Here is a 6,812-nt window from a genome sequence, read left to right on the forward strand (position 1 = left end):
AAAAAAAAAAAAAAAAAAAAAAAAAGTTTTTAAAAAGGTCTGGGGATGTAGCTCAGTGGCAGAGCACTTGTCTACCATGTATGAGAGCTCTGGGTTCAATTACCAACACCAAAAAAAAAAAAAAAGAAAGAAAGAAAAGAAAGAATTAGCCTTCCAGAAGTGTTTTTAACTTATATCTTTTAAAAAAAAATTAGTTGTAGGTAAATATAATATCTTTATTTATTTATTTATTTATTTTGTGGTGCTGAAGATTGAACCCAGTGCCTCAAACATGCTAGGTAAGCACTCTTCCACTGAGCCACAACCCTAGCCCCATTTACTTGTATCTTGATATATAATTATATCATTATCTCCTATGGGATATAGGTGGAATGTTCCTGTTTATTATTCTGGAATGCATTTCTTCTCTGACAGTTCAGTGTAATTCTTGCGAAGCAAATGGATATGACTGTGAAAACGTGTGTGCTTGCTATGCCAAGTAATACATGCTTTTGATCACCATTTTGTAATTCCAGTTTCTGGCAGCAATGGATTTGTTACCCTGCAGTGTTAATTCCCTATGCATTGTAGTGAACAGCATTCTCTACTTATTGCCATACATTTAACTTTATGATGATTTATTGTTTGTGAGCCTATGTTTCTTTCTTTTCTTTTCTTTTCTTTTTTTTTTTTTTAGGTACTAGAGATGGAACACAGATGTTAGGCCAGTGCTGTACCACTGTATATATATCTATCCCCAGCCCTTTTTTTTTTTCATTTTTTTATTTTAATTTGTTATGTATGACAGCAGAATGCATTATAATTCCTAGCACACAAATAGAGCACGATTTTTCATATCTGGTTGTACACAAAGTAGAGTCCCACCATTCGTGCCTTCATACATATACTTGGGGTAATGATGTCCATCTCATTCACCATCTTTCCTACCCCCATGTCTCCTCCCTACCCCACCCTCCCCTTTTCCCCTTTACCCTATCTAGAGTTCATCTAATCTTCCCATGCCCCCCTCCCGACCACCACATTATGAATCAGCAGCCTTAAATCAGAGAAAACATTCACATTTGGTTTTTAGGAACTGGCTAACTTCACTTACCATTATATTCTCCAACTCCATCCATTTACCTGCAAATGCCATGATTTTATTCTCTTTTATTGCCGAATAATATTCCATGGTGTATATATACCACATTTTCTTTATCCATTCATCTACTGAAGGGCATCTAGGTTGGTTCCACAGTTTAGCTATTGTGAATTGTGCTGCTATAAACATTGATGTGGCTGTGTCCCTGTAGTATGCTGAGTCAGGTTCTCACTAAATTGTCCAGGCTGGCCTTGAACTTGATCCTCCTGTTGCAATCTCCTGAATAGCTGGAATTGCCCAGTTCTTTGTTTCTTTATAAATTTTAAAATCAAGTAAATTTTCTTAATTGTCTCTCTCTGTAACAAGTGTTTACTTGTTCTCTTTCTCTCCCTCTCTTCTCTTTTTCTTCCTCCTCCTTCTGTTCCTCTTTCTGTCTCTTTCTCTTTGTTTATTATTAATTATAAATATATATTATAAAATCTTCATCCCTTCACTTTCGCAATCTCCTCTAGTCCCGATCAAAACCCTTAAACTTTTGCAGTTGCCACTTGGCAAGGATGATGTTTATCTGTTTCAGTTCTGTAAGGCAGTGCCAAATATTTCAACTTAGCTCGGCCTTTAGTCAAGCTAATCAAGTCACAGATTAAGCCATCCAAATTCACAGCTTGCTCATGAACCAGACAAGTATGGGAAGGGGGAGGAAACTGGAACGGAACACTCTGGGTACTGCATGATCCTTCTCATCCCTCTGTCACCTCTGTAACCAAGAAAATTTTCTTAAGCTCTCAGTTAAATGACCAGTTCTTTTAAACTCTTCTCTTTTACAGTAATTTTCACTATTTAGTAGTGCCTTTTAAATCTCTTTCATCCTATACACTTATTTTTTTTCCACCAAAACTTTACTTTCTGTAGATTTATTGCAAAAATCAAAATATTTCCTCCAAAATACACAATTATAACATAGAATCTTTTGATGTCACACACCTAGAGATTATCATCCTTCATTCAGTAAGGAGTATAAAGGACTAGGTTTAGTTTTCCATTCTCCTACACAGCCATCTTTGAGAATCACCCACTGGTCCAACTGTACTGCTTGTCGGTACATCTGCCCAAATTATAAAAAAAAAAAAGAAAAGAAAAAAAAATTCCAAAGAGCATGCCATTATTGTTGCAGATATTCCAAATTGCACTGAACTAAGAGTTTGGACTGTAAACAGGGACTTGGCTAGTCCCTGGGGAAAATGTTCAAGTTTGAAATCTTCTATAGTTGGTCCTGAAACTTACAAGAATGACTTTGTATTTTGCAACTAATAAAAACTAGTGGCCCACAATAGTCCTTGTGCTTCCAAGTGTGCTAAAGAGAATTTAGAGAGCTATTTGAGTTGTCTAAACCAATTTTCTATTCACAATCCCTTTTCAAAAAAACGTAGTTCAGCAATGTAGCTTTTATACAAAATTGGATGTGTACATTCCTGAAAAAAATGAGATCCAGAAGTTAGTGATTGACTAATGGATAAGGCTGAACATTGGAACAACGTGGTAAGCTTGCCTCTGTTAACTTTGCTCAGACAGACCTTGGGAACTTGGGTCTTTCTAAAGCTGAAGGTTTTTCTTTTTTTTTTTACCTTCTTCAGCAAGGTATTTGTCTATGAATGTGAAACACTGAAAATATTGGTTTATGCATGTTTTTTATTTGTGGGACTATTTTTTGCCTTTACATTATCAATATGCAATAAGCACATCCATAGCATTTTTCTGTTTTGCTAAACATAGATTATCACTATTATCTCATTAACCCTCACTGACCCCCTGTGAATATGGCCACACATTTATCTCTCTCCCTCTTTCTCACTCTCTCTCTCTCTCTCCCTCCCTCCCTTCCTCCCTCCCTCCCTCTTTACTTGGGCTGACCGAATCTAAAAATAAAAAGGTCTGTCCAAGCACTGCCACAACTGGAAATGAAATTACAGCATGTTCTAACATTTATCAATCATTTTGAAGAAAAATATAAAATTTGACTGAATATATGTCATTTCCAGGAAATTTATTTAAGACACAACTTTCTTTAGAGAAGGCCTGTTGGCATTATTACACGGGAAAAAAAATAACTCCGAAGTAAGTATATGTGAAAATTTAAGAACTATAAAGCATGTATTCATTGCTTTCAGTATTATAGAGATCCTGCCTAATAGTTGCTGGAGTACAGAATTGCTTCAGGTCAGGGAAAGAAAGATTATATCTATTTCTAAAACTATTCCATTCCCTCTGGAATATAATATCCCCTTGAAATATACTTGATATTTCAATTACCAATCCTTGTTTCTTTGCCAGAAATATATTTCTGACAATGATGGGTAATGTACTAGGCCTTGCATGATATTATTTTGGGGGGCCTCTGAGTGCAAATATAAGTCTCCTTCATGGGAGTCAATGATGCTTTACAACGATGTTTTTTCCTGGGCCTTTGATATGTCACATTTTAGAATATTTTTCACTATGAGAATATGTGCAAAGGCAAAAGATTTACATTTCTGAACATTGTCTCTCTTGAATATAAATGTGATATTTCGGAGGTAGAACGTTTTAAAGGGAGGATACGTGAACTCTTTAGGGCACCATTTTGTGGTATGGAGATACGTGACTCTGTCTGAACCACCGTATTTCAAGTGCACTGAATACTTGCCGATACTCCTTTGGCTACCGAGCTTTTGTACATTTCTTTAGGACTGAGTGTGCTTTGCCAGAGGTGTTCCTTTGCTCCTGTGTCTGGGCCAGACTTCTGGAATGTGCAGTGCCACACAGAAAGGAGTCACATGTAGGTCAATTTATTAAAACTAGTTTGCTGTTCTTAAAATAGGATGCATGCTTATGGGTAAACAAAAGAAGAAAATAAAAGCACATACCTAAAATCCTATCACCATAAAGAAAACTTCTAACATCAGTGTGGTGAATTTCCTCCAGACGTTTCAATCTATTCTCATTTATTGGATCAATTCCTATATGTAGGATTTTTTTAAAAATCATATTTATGTGTACTGCCTGCCAACAAGTTCTCTAGGAATATTAAACCAATTTACATTTCCACCAACAGGAAATAAAAGTATCCATTTCCTGAAATCATCTCCAACTCTGAATGTTATTAACCTTTTTCATATTTGTCAACTGGACAAAAAAATGACATTTCAATGATATTTTTAATACTATTTGGCTAGTCTTTAATTACGAATAAGACCAAATATCTAATATGTTTATGGGTTGATTGGATAACTTCTTTTTGTAAGCTTTCTGTTTATATTCTTTCGTCATCTTTTGTTTTTTCACCCTTATGTGTAAAATATTTTTTAAAAATTTTAGCTCTTTGTTTTGTAATATGTTGCAAAACATTTTCCCAATTTGTCATGTCCTTTTTCATAGTGTGAGTTGAGGTTTGTTTTTGTTGTTGTTGTTGTTTGTAACACTGAAGTTTAAAGATTCAAAGTTATTGACCTGGTCCTTTTGATTTCCAAATTTTTGTGACACAGTTTTAAAAGGCCTACCATACTCCAAAAACATTTTTCTCTCTTTTTTTAAATCTGTCCCACATCTGTTATCCATCTAGAAGCCTTTATGTATAAGGAGTTGATTTTTTTTTTAAGTTGACAAAAAAATTGTATATATTTATGGTGTACAACATGTTTTTGAAAAATATGTACATTGTGAAATAATCAAGCTGATTAACATGCATTACCTCACACATTTATCATTTTTTGTGGTAAGACCATTTAAAATCTACTCTCAGTAATTTTGAAGTATATAATACCTTGTTAATAACCATCGTCATCACATTGCACAATAAAGCTTTGTTCTTTTTCTTCTTCTTCTTCTTTTTTTTTTTTTTATACCAGGGATTGAACCCAAGGGCACTTAACCATTAAGCCACATCCCCAGCCCTTATTTATTTATTTTTATTTTGAGACAGGGTCTTGCTAAGTTGCTGAGACTGGCTTTGAACTTGAGATCTTCCTGCCTGAGCCTCCCAAGCCACTGGTATTACAGGCATGTGCCATCATATCCGGCTCAACAATAGAACTCTTGAACTTTTTTCTCCTGTCTAGCTAAAATTCTGGACCCTTTTATTAACATTTCTCCAATTTCCAGCTTCTAATTCCCATCATGCTTAGGAATTTAAATCTTGATTGTTTTAATTTTTTTCCCCAAATAACACCTTTTGTCCCAAACACTTACTGAATAAACATAGTTGTTTACTACTTATTTGTAATACAACCTTATCATATAAGTGAATATGTGTGACTATATCCAGCAATGTGATCAAAGCATTGTATTTGGAGTCAGACAAACCTCAATAAAATTCTATCATTCTCTTCCTGTGGCCCTTCCTGTTAAGGTTTTAGTACTGAAATCAATGTTTTCTTGTAATCTGTTCTCTAAGTTGTTGTTGTTTTTGTTTTTTGAAAAAATTTTTGGTTGTAGATGGACACAAAAACTTTTTTATTTTTATTTTTTTTTTACATGGTGCTGAGGATTGAACCCAGTGCCTCACATGTGCAAGGCAAGCACTCTACCACTGAATTACCACCCAGCCCCTCTCTAGGTATTTTTAGAAACATATAATCAGATTATTAATTTTGAGTATATAGTTTAAAATCACTGCAGAAATGATCATTTTTAACCTATGCTCCAGCTCTTGATTCCTTAAATTAATATATTAGTGGCATCTTTATTTTATATCTGATTTTAATGGGTGAAGAAAACATCTAATTCTACATTCCTGCGTGTTTTCATTAGAAATGGATACTAAATGTTATTAAATGCATTTATGGCATTTATCAAGATGGTCACATGGTTTTTCTCTTTGACTTATTTATAAAGTGAATTTGTTAATAGTTTACAAAGCTCTAATCTACATTTGCATTTCTGGAATAAATCCCACTTGGTCATACAATATCAGTCTTTTAATGTGCTTCTGAATTTTTTTCAAGATATTGAAGATTATTTTTGCATTTATAATTTGATTGTAAACAATGTACCTTAACATCAAATTCTTTAGTCCTACCATTTTTGTTTGACTTCAAGTAAAAAATTCATAGTCACTTAATAAAATTGTATGGCCGGGCGCGGTGGTGCCTGCCTGTAACCCCAGCCACGTGGGAGGCTGAGACAGGAGGATCGCAAGTTCAAAGCCAGCCTCAGCAACAGTAAGGCATTAAACAACTCAATGAAACCCTGTCTTTAAATAAAATACAAAATAGGGCTTGGGATGGGCTCAGTGGTCGAGTGCCCTTGAGTTCAATCCCCCATTAACCAACCCCCACAAAAAAGTTTCATGGGCACTCTGGGTATAGTTAAGTGGTAGAATACTTGCCTTGTATACTTGAGGTCCTGGATTCAATCTCCAGCACCACCAAAAAAAAAAAAAATATATATATATATATATATGTGTGTGTGTGTGTGTGTGTGTGTGTGTGTGTGTGTTATAAAATGAAAATACTATCACATATAAATTCAACCCTAAACAGTGAAACAGTCTACATGAATTTGCTTAAACAATAATTTAGTCATCCTAAAACTTTGAAGTTATATGTATATACCCTAGAGAATTGAAAGCAAATGTCCATGTGAAAATGTATACACAAATGTTCATAGAATTACTCATAATAACCCCAGACTAGAAACAACCCAAATGTTCATCAGTTGATAACTGGATAAACAAAATATGGTATATCCATGCAAC

At 34.5% G+C, this 6,812-nt stretch overlaps 1 long non-coding RNA gene across 1 annotated transcript in view; it reads right to left on the reverse strand.

The window, feature by feature from the left end:
* LOC107142730 overlaps positions 1-1,149 on the reverse strand; it is a 4,520-nt gene extending 3,371 nt beyond the window's left edge. Inside the window, exon 1 of the long non-coding RNA XR_001503601.2 lies at positions 1,094-1,149. This is a non-coding gene — a long non-coding RNA (uncharacterized LOC107142730). The remainder of the gene's footprint in view (positions 1-1,093) is intronic.
* Between the last annotated feature and the right edge of the window lie 5,663 nt (positions 1,150-6,812).

Source organism: Marmota marmota, unplaced genomic scaffold (assembly GCF_001458135.2).
Source record: "Marmota marmota marmota unplaced genomic scaffold, marMar, whole genome shotgun sequence".
NCBI lineage: Eukaryota > Metazoa > Chordata > Mammalia > Rodentia > Sciuridae > Marmota > Marmota marmota.